Source organism: Hemitrygon akajei, chromosome 2 (assembly GCF_048418815.1).
Source record: "Hemitrygon akajei chromosome 2, sHemAka1.3, whole genome shotgun sequence".
In the NCBI taxonomy this organism is placed as follows: Eukaryota; Metazoa; Chordata; class Chondrichthyes; order Myliobatiformes; family Dasyatidae; genus Hemitrygon; species Hemitrygon akajei.
In genome coordinates this window covers 41,997,616-42,011,775 of record NC_133125.1, presented here as the reverse complement: position 1 = coordinate 42,011,775, position 14,160 = coordinate 41,997,616, and the positions used below count along the sequence as shown (strand labels likewise).

Sequence of the window (14,160 nt, the reverse complement as noted above, 5' to 3'; positions counted from 1 at the left end):
ACCTAATTAAAATAAACACGGAGCTTTGAAGTTAGTTGTTAAAAATTGTAAGAGATGGAATGAAAGGTAATTAAACTATAGACTTTGCAGTCATCCAGAAATTACAACTCAAAATGATTAATGTTTGATGGGATTTTTTTATTTGGTGAACTAAACTGAGAGTAATTGGAGAAAAATATAATAATGAGAAATGGGATTTTCTGAAGAGTACCACTATGTTTACAGTGCAATTTTGTAACCTAAATAATTCGTACTTGCCAAACTTTGCTAACTTTTCTCATGAATTACACTGCACTAGGTTAAAAGCAGTACCATGTCTTTGTTAATAAAACCCCCTTCTCATTAAGAGATCGAAATTTCACCTCCCGTCACACCGCAACGAGGGGTGTGGGCTTACAGATTCCACTGTCGGCAGTGCTTTCTCAACACAGCAACATGATTCCAATTAGCAATTCAGCTTCTATTCCTGCACACAATCTTTTTGCTTCTCGTCATATCTTATTTGCTGACTGACTAAATCCAGATTAATGCCTGTCTAAATTATGAGAAGTGAGTTTCTGAAGCAGATTCCCAGTGACTTTAATCTCTGGAATGTTGACTCCTCCAAGGTCAGTAATTGGACATTATTGCTGTTCTTCGTGGCATTTTGCCTTAACCTCTCAGGTGCAATTTAGTTTCTGTTATCAATAGTAGTTAGCAAATTTCTTGGATAACTTAGTTTTTTTGATTACTTAACCTAATGTTAATATTTAATTGGTGTGTATTTGGAAAATAGCAAGAACTATAATTACTAACAATGAATGTCATTGGAGACTGAATACTACAATGCATAAATGTTACTCTTTATAATATAAAGTTGAATTAGGCATGTTTCCAAAATAATATCTCAATAGGAAATCTGCTGCCTGGTTCCTAAATTTTTTAATGGTATGGGTTGGGTTTTCTTTGGAGCTTATAGCCTTCGAGTTTGAGCCTGAAAGAGAGTGGCTTGGTGCATACTGCCCTCCACCACCACTGTGCATGCTTCATCATCAGGTACATGAGCAATAAGCTTGTCAGGTCAAATCAAGTCTAATATCACCGGCATATGTCATGGAATTTTCTGTTTTGCAGTAGCAGTACAATGAAGTACATAACTATAAAAATTACAAACACAATAAGAATTCATACAGTACATATAGTTTTTAAATTAAATAATTAGTGCAAAAAGAGAGGAAAAACTACTGAGGTAGTGACTACATGTCCTTAGGTGAGTCGTAATTTTTCCCACAATTTTACTAGAGCATTAAAAAAATCTTGTGTTACCAGCTCATAACCCAGCTGTGATATTTTTCATAGTTCGTTCTCCTTCCCCTCCCCTCTGCCTCGTTCATTTGTCACCTGTTAAGTCCAGCGTGGTTTTGTGGTGAGAAGGCAAAATTTCTCAGCTGGCCTGAAAACGATGGAGGCCCGCCGAGATCACAGAGTGGGGCAGTGAGAGGAAGAGTATCACTGAACTCTCGTCGGAGGGAAGATTTAAACTTCAGGGTAGGCATTCCTCAAAGAGACTTTGCACCAGAGCAGTAGAATCACAAACACAAGGAAATCTGCGGATGCTGGAGATCTGAGCAACACACACAAAATGCTGGAGGAACTCAGCAGGCCAGGCAGCAGCTATGGAAAAGAGTTCACAGTCGACTTTTCAGTCCGCGGCGCTTCATCAAGGTCCTGTTCTGACTGTTTACTCTTTTCCATAGATGCTGCCTGACCTGCTGAGTTCCTCCAGCATTTTGTCTGTGTTGCTTTGGATCTCCAGCACAGGCAGATTTTCGCGTGTTTGCAAACAATGGAGCCACTTTCACCCCTTGTTGACCTTATACAAGGGAGGTTGCCTGGGCAACAGAATTTGAACATTCACCACCATCTTGATATCACTTAAATTAAAAATGACCCCACTGAATTCTAAACAAGGTAGTGAGGTAAATGGCAGCACTGCTGAAGGAGAAATCTCCTGTTTGCCGGTTGGTCAAGTAATTGGGTCTCAAGCAAGACTTGATTAGCACACAGGAATGGAGTAGAATTGCTAATTGGAATCACACAGATCTGTGAAGGAAGTCCTTCATCATGGAGATGGCAGTCAGATCACTGACATGGGTGACAGACAACAACTGTAATACACCAAGATATTGCTCCTATCCTGCCCTGGAATTTTGGAGCAACCTCTGGCTATCTCAGTTAAATTACCTTGAGATCCTTCTCTATGTATTCCTTTCTTGTATATTTTCCCAGAGCGATTTCCACACTTTTGGAGTAAGGCTGCTCTAATAAAATACACACAATCCAAGCAACATCTCAAAACTTACACTGTTTCTGGTACATAAGAGAACACATGCTGTTGCAGATGGTATTTATGAGTTAAATGGGGTGGAAAGTTGATGGTTTCAAACTAACCCCAGCCCCTTCACCGCACCAGTATCAAAATTCAGCCCCGAGGATTCGCAGTGGTTGCTCTGAAACAGAAATGATTTGGACTTATGATGAATTCGATATGGAAAACCTGCAACAAGGCAACTTATCAGGTTGGCGTAATGTGTACTGCAGCAGCTCCTAAGGAGATCCGAGTAGGTTAATGCCTGGTGTTCACAGTGGGATGGCAGGTGTGGTGAGGTGGGGGAAGGGTCCTTAGAATATTGACTTTAAGAGTGGGAAACAGGGTAATAGCTGGTTAAAAATGTCACAGGAGGAATACTTATGTTTCACATAGCCATGATAAAATCTCTTCAAGATTTTCTTCAACTTCTTATGCAGCAATTCCCTTCAAGAAATATGACTAACCTGCTCTTTACCCCCTGGAATATTTGTCATTCGACCCCAACATGGAGTTCAGAGGGAGGTGCCAAACGAATACAGATGGATGGTCCAGCCCGGCTCCATAACGAACCTGTCAGAAAGGTGAATGGTGTCATTGACACCGGCATGTTGTCATCAGGTTTTACAGAGAAAGGGAAATTAACTGTTAACATGCAATATTTTTGTGCAGATTTTATAGGTGTTAGAAGCACATGACTCCTAACATGTTTACAGATGTAGGGACAGGAAATCGTGACAGATGCAGATTTAGAGGAGGAAAATTGTAAGAGAAAATTAATGCGTGGAGGCAAAAACAAGTGTTGAAAAAAAATCTGAAGCAATTCATCTTAGCAGCTTTCCTGAAGCCTGAAGAACCCAAAGTTCAAAGTAAAGTTATCATCAGATTTTGTTTATGTTGCCATATGCCACCTTGCGATTCATTTTCTTGCAGGCATTCCTGGGAACCTGAAGTGAAGTGAAAGGCAAACGTGGAAGAGAAGCAAATGCGGAGTGGAGGTATGAATCAGCTGCAACGAATGGTACGCATGCAGCTTTTATTTCCTGGCTGCAGTCGTGGGGATATTAACTCACAGAGTGTCAGATTCACAGTGATGCCCATTTGTCATTCAGCTTTATTGGTAACATATGTTGGCCACGGTTAACCATTCCCGTCACTGGATGTACCAGCTCATTGAATAGTTACAGCTAACACTGCACACCATCTGCTTCGCCGCCGAGGAGACGGTTCATTATGACTTTTGCCAAGGGGTATACCAGGAACGGCTTATGGCATGCGGCCAACTATGACTAATCGGCCTACCCAGGCTCTTGATCACCCTGGAATGTATGCCTCACGCACTGCCACTAAAAGCAGGGCAGACTGTGATTAAGATTCAAACTGGCTTAACATTTATACATTTTTAGGAATGCCATCAGTTTGCTGTCCTACCTTCATTTGACAATAGGTACACAGCATGCATGAATCATTTGCCAGAGCGACATACCTTCACTTTCACTGGCAGAGACATGAAACTCAAGTGACATTGGTCTTCCACATTGCTCCCCCCAGATGTGCCAGATTCAGTTGCAAGTTTACTTCATCGACAGTAGATTTATGTATCCCATGCTTTGAACAATTATTTAAATGAGGAATCCGTTTTAGTTCCATTATTATCATAAAGTTGCCAGTGGGTGCCCATCTTTTTATAAGTAGAACAATACATAATGCACTGATCATTTAGTCAGTGTGCTGTAGTAAAAGAGGCCTTGGGGGGGGGGGGGGGGAATCTTTTTAATCTGACATCATGTCACAGCCCCTGAATAGCTGTCAGTGAGAACTCTGCTACAGACTAATGCCTTCTGAGGTCAGACTGGAAAGGTTTTCCAGTGTTTGAAGTCATAATCCCGTGCCAGGGGCTGGTGTGCTCCGCTGGACCCTTCCTCACGGCCGTAGCAGCCTGCAATTAAACCCATTCTAATCAAATTTTTCAATACACAGAGCCATGAGGTTAAATTATATGCTTTCTATGGACTTTCTGCTCTCTATAGAAAATCTTTCTTGCATGCTCTTCCGCACTTCACCTCCCCCTTAATTAGTACGTTAAGTGTGTGTTGTCAAGCCTCCTTCCCAATTTGTTTTTAAATTGCTGTGTTTGTTTCCACTACTGTGGCTTGTTGAAAGGAGATATCACCTCAGAATTGCATATCTTTTATTAGCTGGAATTTTCTAATTAACCTGTGGACTCGAACATGGAAAGGAGTGGGAAAAAAGTCCTGCCAATGATTTTGAAAAAAAAATTGAATCAGTATTAGAAATTGAAATCACTGAAAGATCTTATTGCTGCAACACAACGTAACACAAAGGACAACCCACAGAAGGAAGATAGAGATCGTATATTATTACATGCTTAAACTGAGACAAGTTTTCTGAACAGCATCAGTGTTGGAATAAAGAATAAAATTGGGATTGGTTTATTGTACAGTGAAAACATCTCTTCCTTGCCATCCATGGAAATCATTTCATTACAACAGTTCATTGAGGTAGAACAATGAAAAACAGTGACAGAATACAGGGGAAGGTGTTATATTCACAGAGAAACTGCAGTGCAGACAGACAGTAAGGTGGATTGTGAGGTCAAGAGTCTATCTTATCATACTAGGGGATCATTCAACAGGATAGAAGCTGTACTTGAGCCTGCTGGTTAAGTGCTTTCAAGCAACGCGAGGAGTCAGCAGCTCATCTTGTTTCTCTCTGCAAGCACACTGTACTCTCAGCATTGCCTGATTTCAGATCTTTGGCAGCGGGAATAGACGTTCCATTGCCACTGAAACACTGACAGAGGAGGGCTGATTGCTTGGCCGACTTTGTGCCAAGCATTTTAAACCAATGAAATCTCCAAGATGATGTCTGCCTTAACCTGCCTTTGAGGTAAAGCTCATAGAGACAAACGAGTTTAGCACAAATTAAATTCAAGTCAATTAACTAAGAGGCATTCTCCCTTAGTTTGAGTCCCATATCGTCTAGTACATCTTTGTCTAGGCTAACAATCCCCTGGAGTGTCTCCTTCTTTTATTCCAGACTGAATTCTCCGTTTCCTTGTAGTGTCCATTTATTTGTGAGATTACAGAGATCTTACCAACAGTGTTACTCAATATACTGAGATACTGCTTTGTATTTATAGTACATTCATTTGCAAAAGTTTTCCAGTTATTAATGTAACCCCCTGGGTCGCCTCAGGCTCGCTCAGCTCGTTCTCGTCTAGGGGGAGCAGCCTTCGGCCCTGCCAAACTGGGTAATTAGCTGGTGTGGATGCTGCGTGATGTCCCCGCCTCGCCCAAAAACAGACAGTACACCATATGCGATTAAATGATTACAATTTGTAAAGATTACTATAACTGATTAATAACCATACAGTATATAGGAAGGAAAAGAAAATAAAGAAAAGGCACCAAACTTATCAAAGTCCAAACCACTCTGTGCACAACCATTGGAGCTCAATTACCGAAGTCTTCTGGCCACCATTCGATCCCCTCCGAACTCCTCGACTCGCAGCTCAGGACCACCCGAAGTGGTCAACCAAGCACATCTATCTTCGTCTCCTCTCCTCGGGGTACCTCCTGGCCTTGGACCCCCGCTCAGGGTCCGTTCCTCGCCCAGTTTACAGCATCGCGTCCTCTCTCTCTCACCCCCTCGCGCTGATCTCCCCAAAACCCCGCCAACAATAGCTTACAGACTCAGAAGAAAGAACAACATTAATCCCAATTGGTTTACAAAGGAATACAATTCTCATTATCAGTAAATTTTAACCCAAACAAGCTTCCAGCACTCTCTCGCAACAAAGAAGCATTCCTACTTTTAACAAAACAAAGAAGCCATTTTGATTAACATACGCAGTAACAAAGAAAAAGAAGAAACCCCTCTTTACACTAACTTATGAAGAATGTAAACTTACAAGGTATGGACACTGGATCTGCCTTCCTATTGCTCTTAGATGCCAGTTTTCCTCCTAAATCATTACTATTCCTAGTTAAATAGTCTTAGTCAGATAAGAAAGAAATATAGTAAAGAACTCAAGTCTAAAGTAGAGCCCTTACCCCCCTGCAATGAAATTATACCTAATGGGATGATTGCTTAGCAGACACTTTGAATCTACTATTACGTTTTTAAATGATTACAAGTGAGTGACGCATGTATCACAGAGTGGTTGCTTTCCCAGAAAATGGTCCATAAATGGAAGGTGCATCATCCATGCGTGCATCGAGAAACAGGAGCTTTAAAAAAAGTTTATTTATTTGTTTTTTATTGTTTTCACATAAGGTCTGTAAGGGAATATTTTATTCCATATTTCAGATTTTGGGATTATGAGTTCTCAATTCTATAAGGGTGAACGTAAATTACTTGAATGGCTTCAGTGCAGGAGCTACATGGACAAAAATTGTCCAGTGGAATGGAGTAAAAGAATATCTAGGTGTATTGCTCAAGCAGAGAAATTCAAAAGCTCCTAAGCAGTCCTGCTGCCAATTACAACTTAGTTTAGTATGGCTCACCGTTGTATGTTGTTAATTCCTTCAAAAAAGATCGACTGACAAAGAAGACTGGGAAGGTTTGGTTGTCATGGAACTGAGGTGGGATCTGAAATTATATAGTGATGTTTGTATTGGAGGCTATAATTTGTAGAAACTCTGAAAATCTGGAAAAGGAAGCAGGAATAGTAGGTTGTGGAGCACTTATTAGAAGTCCCTCTGTCCCAGATATTTGGCTCTGTGCCTTCATATGATACCAAAGGACCACCCAGGAATAAAATTCAGCCTGGACCATCCCAGAAAACACAACAATAGTTCTGAAGAAATAATAAGCTGCCTCTTCAAAGATGAGGAGACATTCTTATCTTGTTTCATACCTACAGCTCCGATGTGCTCATACTGGCACAGAAAGTAATCAGAGATTTTAAACTTAAAGATAATCTTTGTCACTCCGGCACGTTCAAGGGCACGAATCACTGCTGGATCTCAGTTGTCACTCTGTTACCAGAGTAACAATTGCACAGAATGAAATCAAAAATGACAGTGCCATACCCGCTGTGAAGACCTGTTTCTAGATTATCTTATTACAGTCCAAGCTTATATATGGCTGATTGTGATGGAGAGATCTCAGTGAATCTGGAGTTTGATCCAGAATCAACCAGGAACCAACAATAGATCTCTCATCCAAAAGGACATGAGTGAACCAGATACGGTTTTGCAATGACTTAGTACATATTCATCATAGCCGAGATTTTATAAGATGCTGATCAGATCACAGTTGGAGCAGTTTTGGGTCCCTTATCTAAAAAAGGATATGCCAGCACAGGAGAGGGTCCAGAGGGGGGGTTCACGAAAATCATCCCAGGAATGAAAGGGTTACCGTATGAGGAGATCTTTGTTAGCTCTGGACCTGTACTCACTGGAGTTCAGAAGAATAAGAGGTGATCTCATTGTAACCTGTCGAATATTGAAAGGCCAAAACAGAATGTACGAGGTGAGAATGTTGTAATTAGTCAGAGATCCAGGACCAGAAGGATCAGCCTCAGAATAGAAAGAAAGCCCCTCAGAACAGAGATGAACTTCTTTAGCTGGACGGTGCCACAACAGCTATGGAGGCCAAGTCACTGGGTGTATTTAAAGCCGAGCTTCATAGGCTCCTGATTAGTAAGAGTGTCAAAGGTTATGGGGAGAAGTCAGGAGAATGGGGGATGAGAGGGAAAATAAATCAGCCATGATGGAATGGTAGAGCAGACATGATTGGCCAAGTGGCCTAATTCTGCTCCAATGTCTCATGATCTTGTGACGATACTGCATATTTACTACACTTAATTGTGTTACAGATTTATTTAGTATTCTGTAATATCGACCCCATATAATGGGATTCTGGAGACCCATCTACTTTAATGGTGCATCTCAAACTGATATAATGACAAAAATAACTTGCATCTAGATAATGCACTCGGCAGCCTCAGAACATTACAAAATGCAAATGGTCAAATAGTTCTGCTGAAATAACTTAGCTTTAACAGTGACTTGGCATGAATTCTGGTGTATGGCCACATTGTGAACAGGTTTTGTCTAAAGCACAACGCATCCAGTTAATTTCTAAGCAAATAATTGCTTTGTAAAGAAATAAATTCTGTGTAAAAAGAGATCAGAAGTGCAACTTCCTTCTTAAATGGTCTTCCTTTTCATTTTCCTAAAATCCCTACCCAAGCTGGTATTTGGCTGACTTACTCTTCCAGCTGATTCAGTAGTTTGTTTTATTGCAATGGAGCTTCAAAAATATTCAACCTAAAAGAAATTGTATTCAATTCCAAGCTAATCTCATGATCCTGCATCACAACAACTGCCAGTGGAAGAGATTACACTTAAAGAGTGAGGCACCTTTCGTGAGTTCAGGATGCCCACTGCACATCACAACTGATGAAGTGTTGTAACAATCATAATGCAGGAAAAGGTACACTTGTGCTCTGTAAAATATTATTCCAGCTTGTGGTATTTATCAGAAAGGGCAAAGGTCAATTTTTTATGCTCAGTGTGTAAGTGGAAAAGACTGCATTGGTGATGGATCCACACTAATTAGTGGCATCAGCTCCAGACTTAGAAAGTTTAAGAAATATCAACTACAGTTTCTAATGACTGTCCAGCGACCCTCTCCCACATCAGTGAAATCCTTTGCTCCTCCCAGTCCAACTTCCTTCCAAAATAGATTTATTTCTCACGTTTGAGTTTCAAAATTTTCCATGATTTAGCCTTCCACCTAGCAGCTAGCCAAATCCTTATCTGCATGCTTGATGCCCTTGTTCCCATGAAAAGCTCAGGCCATCCATTCCCTCCACTGGCTTCCTTTCTTTAGTGCAAACTTTTTTTCTTAAATCCCCTCTCCTATCTCCTCCATTCTCATGTTTGCTTTCGTACTTTCTTATGACATACAATGAGGCTTTTCTGCTCATCAAGTCCATGTCAGCTCTCTGAGCAGTCCCAGAAATCCCTTTCCCCACCATTTTCACTGAACTCATTTTCTCTCATATATCCACCAACTCCATTTTCATTCTCCAACCATATAACCATATAACATATAACAATCACAGCACGGAAACAGGCCATCTCGGCCCTCCTAGTCCGTGCCGAACTCTTAATCTCACCTAGTCCCACCTACCCGCACTCAGCCCATAACCCTCCACTCCTTTCCTGTCCATATACCTACCTACACATCCTATCTTCTTCAATCACGACCTCTAGCTCATGCCATATACAGTGCACCCTCTGGGTAAAATTTGCCCCTTCGGTTCTTATTAAATCTCTCCATTCTCAACCTAGAGTTACATCCTCTAGTTCTTCATTCCCCAACCCAGGGAAAGAGACTCTGAACTTTCACTCTATCTGTGCCTCTCAGGATTTTACTTACCTCTGTAAGATCACTCCTTATTCTCCTACACTCTATTGAATAAAATCTCAAGCTGCTCAACCTTTCTCCATAAATCAGTCCCGAGTTCCATCAAGATCCTGGCAAATCTCCTCTGCCCTCCTTCCAGCTTAATAGCATCTTTCCTATAGCAGATAACCAAAACTGAAAGATATTCCAAACACAGCCTCACTAATGTATTGTACAATCTTTGTCAATAAGATTTGTATCACTCAGTTTATCTGACAACTGTTAGTCACTAGACCGCACATCTAAAATTCACCTCAGCTCTGTATCTGAGCTCAAATCCTAGAGAGAGTCATAGAGTCCGGGAGCACAGACACAAACCCTTCAGCGCACCATTTCCATGCTGACCATCAACTAACCATTATCATTAATCTCATTTGCCAGCACTTGGTCTGCTGGTTTCTATGATTTGGCAATTTAAATGCATTTTAAACATTGCAAGAGTGCCTACTTCTACAAACCACTTCAGGGAATGTGTTCTAGATTCCAAACTCTCTCTGATGTAAACATTCTTTTCAAATTCCCTCAGTCTCTTTCTTTTTACCCTAAACTGACATTCTCAAGTTTTGGGCAACTTTGCTGTGGAGAAATATCTTCTTGGGTCCACCTGAACTATGCCTTTTAAAATTTTGTATACCTCAGTCAGGCTCTCCATAGCCTCTTTTCTCCCTTTTCAGAGACCTTATTCAGTGACTTCTCCAAGCTCAATTCATCCATGTTCCCATCTCCTGGCCTCTCTATTTTGCTGCTGGTGATCACCCAAGAGTGCTAATCATTTTCATTTTATTGGAACAAATATCTCTGGACAGAAAGGCTGGTAGTTGGGGAAAGGATCATAAGGTGTTATTTCTGAACTAATAAGCACTCAGGGGAACTGATCATCAGGTAGTTGCATATTTAATGTCTGCAGAAACAGGGAAACTCAACCTTTGTGATAAATAATGAAAACACATTAGGTTGCAGAGAAAGGAGAGGGGCAGATTGTGTGTGTTTGGTGATTAAACCCCACACGCATGTAGGTAATCTCTGAGAGTGATGCAAACATCCCTAATGAGACTGAAGCACAACAAAAGTAACATGCTCACAAATGGAAGAGGAGACACTCTGCAGGATTTTCAGAAGGCGTGGATTTTCATTATCTCATTGCAAAATCACTCAAAAATGAACAACAAGGCATCTTTGTGGAATGCATTGCATCATTCACATTACCAATGAAGATGTGTCACCACACTTGCAGAGTGACTATTGTAGCCTAATTGAAAAAGACCACAGAGATGAGGTCCTGTCAAAGGGTTTCGGCCCGAAGCGTCGTCTGTACTTTTTTCCATAGATGCCTGGCCTGCTGAGTTCCTCCAGCATTTTGTGTGTGTTGCTTGGATTTCCAGCATCTGCAGACTTTCTCTTGTTTGTAAAGCTAAAGGAAAATTACTTTCACATCTTTATTGCAGGCCCATTCCACATTTCCAAATTACAGGAAAAATACCCGGTCTGCTTGCAAACTTTCTTACTGGGCTTTATTGGCAACAGCTATGTAGATCCATCATTTAAAACTGGTGCTGATGTGTCCTTGGTAAATATTACAAAGAGGTTAAAATTCCACAGATGGGGTGGGGGGCAGTAATTGTATTTAAATTCATTCCCTTTCTTTCTTGAAACCTAATGGAAGAGCTGGAAAAGCAGAACTCTTTTTTTTGGTAACTCAGCACTAGTTGGTAAGTGGCTTATTTAAAATTAGAACCTTTGAAGGGGTAATATATTCAAGATAAAGTAACAAAACAATGAGCCCACTTGTCATCAGCCAGCAACTGCCAAAGTATTGCACTGCTGTCCTTGGCTTTTCACTATCAGCTTTCTCAACCATTTACAGAAAAGAATATGCACCAGCAATTCAAGGACAAAGCTATTCTTGTGGCTTGCATTTGGAAGTAATCACTAAAAATAACTTTGCAAGTCAAACTAATTGAAAGACCAAAATGATGTCCAAGTGTAGAACAATACCAAATTAGTCAATATTTAAAGACAGCAGAGAAATTAATGTGTTCTTTGGTCCCCATGATTGTATTAAAGCATTCCAGATAGAATATAAAAAGGGTTATTTCAATGCTGTCATTCCATAAGATTTTGGCTGATGTTATACCTTTTTTCCTACACTTAACACCACATCCATCAATTCCAAGAATTACAAACATTTAGAGATCTAAATTCGATCGATCCATGAACAAATAACATGTGCTAATATCAAGCTGCCTGCTTATTTACATAATCGATGCGTGTAAGTAACATTAATCACATTGGTTACAACTATCATCAGGTTGCCAATCATGTGATTGACAAGCACCACTTATAGCTGGAGCCAGCCTAGATCTCTTAAAGTAAAAGAGAATCCTGATGATAACAGATGATGAACATCATTATAAAAAATAATTTTGCCTGAGAAAATAATAATATGACAATAGGGTGGAGACCTGGGCCTCAAGATGGTGGTGATCAAATATCTTCTTCAACTGCCCTCCCAAGTTCCTCCTTGAGTAATGCTGTCTTATATTTCACTAGAGAGGTTAGATGGGACTTCAGTATGGCCTTTTGTCTGAAGGGTTTCGGCCCGAAGCGTCGACTGTACTTTTTTCCATAGAGGCTGCCTGGCCTGCTGAGTTCCTCCAGCATTTTGTGTGTGTTGCTCAGATTTCCAGCATCTGCAGATTTTCTCTTGTGAGTGAAGTCTTAGAACTCAGATTAAATCTACAAACAACTGATTCAGTAACTAGCAGATTACAAGAAAGCCAGTGCTGTCTGTTCTTATTCTAAATATTATACATGTAAGGCTGAAATCACAACAATTTTGCTCGGTTGTCCATATACCTTGGAGTCAAGTATCACTCTGGTGACTTCAGCACAAATAACCGGGCTGACACTCCTGGGCAATATTGAGATAGCACTGCATAGGAGAAAATTATGTCTTTCAGATGGTGCTGGTCTCTGCTTTTTATTAAATTAGTTGTGAAGGATCCCTTAGGACCAATTTGAAGAAGAACAGGACAGTTATCCCTATGCTCTCTCTCTGTCCAATACGCATCCATCAATCAACACTTTTAAGACAAATTACCCAGCCATTTTCAGATTGGAGTTGTCGAAATTTGCTGAGGCAATTAAAGGTTAAAAACAATATGAAGAATATTGCTCATGAAAAATGAATGTTAAGTATGTTAAAACTTCTCTTGAAAGTAACTTCATCAATACATCAAAAGATTCATTAACTTCACAGAGCAACAGGAACAGGTTTCTCTCTTCCCTCTCAAAATTGTTTAATTGCAGTACAGTGCATTTAATGCTAGGTTAAAAATTAGTAATGTAAACACTCTGTGAGCAGCACCAAATAAGTGCACCATCATCGAAATGTATTTATCACATTCCACAGAAGCATAAATATTAATATTTTGATTTATAGTTAGTGTTCAGTTTGTCTAAACAGCAAGCATATGAAACCCAGTGAAATATTTCAGATCAAAATGAGATGGCGTCAGTGTCACTTTATGGCGCAATAAGTAGTTCAGTGGCACCATGAACCGAAAGCCTCAACATTAACATAGTGACAATTTTCACCCAAACAACGGGGTATGTCAGAACAAGGATATTGGTTTGTTAGTTTGTTCAGTCTTAGTAACAATAGTTACGAAGATTTTTTTTCTAAAGACTTTGAAACTAACTTTGACTAACTCACTGCTGAACGCAAATTTATTCAAGATATTTTACAAACACTCACCAAGCCTAAAAATGTATCTGAGATTGGACTTTAATGTTCCTGGGAGAAGAGCCAAATGTTTCCAAAGCTTCAGTCCCTGCGAGCTTTTTAAGCTTCTCTTGTACATCATGTTGTTTCTGTTTAATGTCGACATCAAGGTTGAAAGAAAAGAGTGGATGGCGGCCATGGCACTTTGAAGACTGTGCCACATTAGGCTTATGTAATTTAGCTCAAGTCCAAGCTGACGTGATTTGAATTTAAATTCTTGTGTTTTTTGTGGGGCTTAATGCAAAACAGCCACACCAGGGAGAATTGAGCTGAATCTGCTTGGTTACTATAGCCAACATGGATTCCCTGTTGCTTTGTACAGGGTTAGGATCAGCTCATTTACCAGTACAGTAGTCAGTTTATGCATTTAGAAATTTCTGAGTCAGGACTCTAAGCACAATGGTTGTGTCCTATCCCATGAATATAGCTGTGCATAATACTGCATGGATTTTCCAATGCCTTCAACTCATCAGCCACAAACTATGGTTCCCTTTGAAAAGCTGAATAAGGTAATGCTTTGGTTACATCATCGGGCACCAAACTGAAGTCATAATCCAGTAGAATATGAGTTTAAATCCAGCCATGC

General features: G+C 40.3%; 1 long non-coding RNA gene across 1 annotated transcript in view; it reads right to left on the bottom strand.

The window, feature by feature from the left end:
• LOC140737365 (uncharacterized) overlaps nt 1-13,684 on the bottom strand; it is a 37,694-nt gene extending 24,010 nt beyond the window's left edge. The window contains exon 1 of the long non-coding RNA XR_012101119.1: nt 13,548-13,684. This is a non-coding gene — a long non-coding RNA (uncharacterized lncRNA). The remainder of the gene's footprint in view (nt 1-13,547) is intronic.
• Nucleotides 13,685-14,160: the final 476 nt, after the last annotated feature.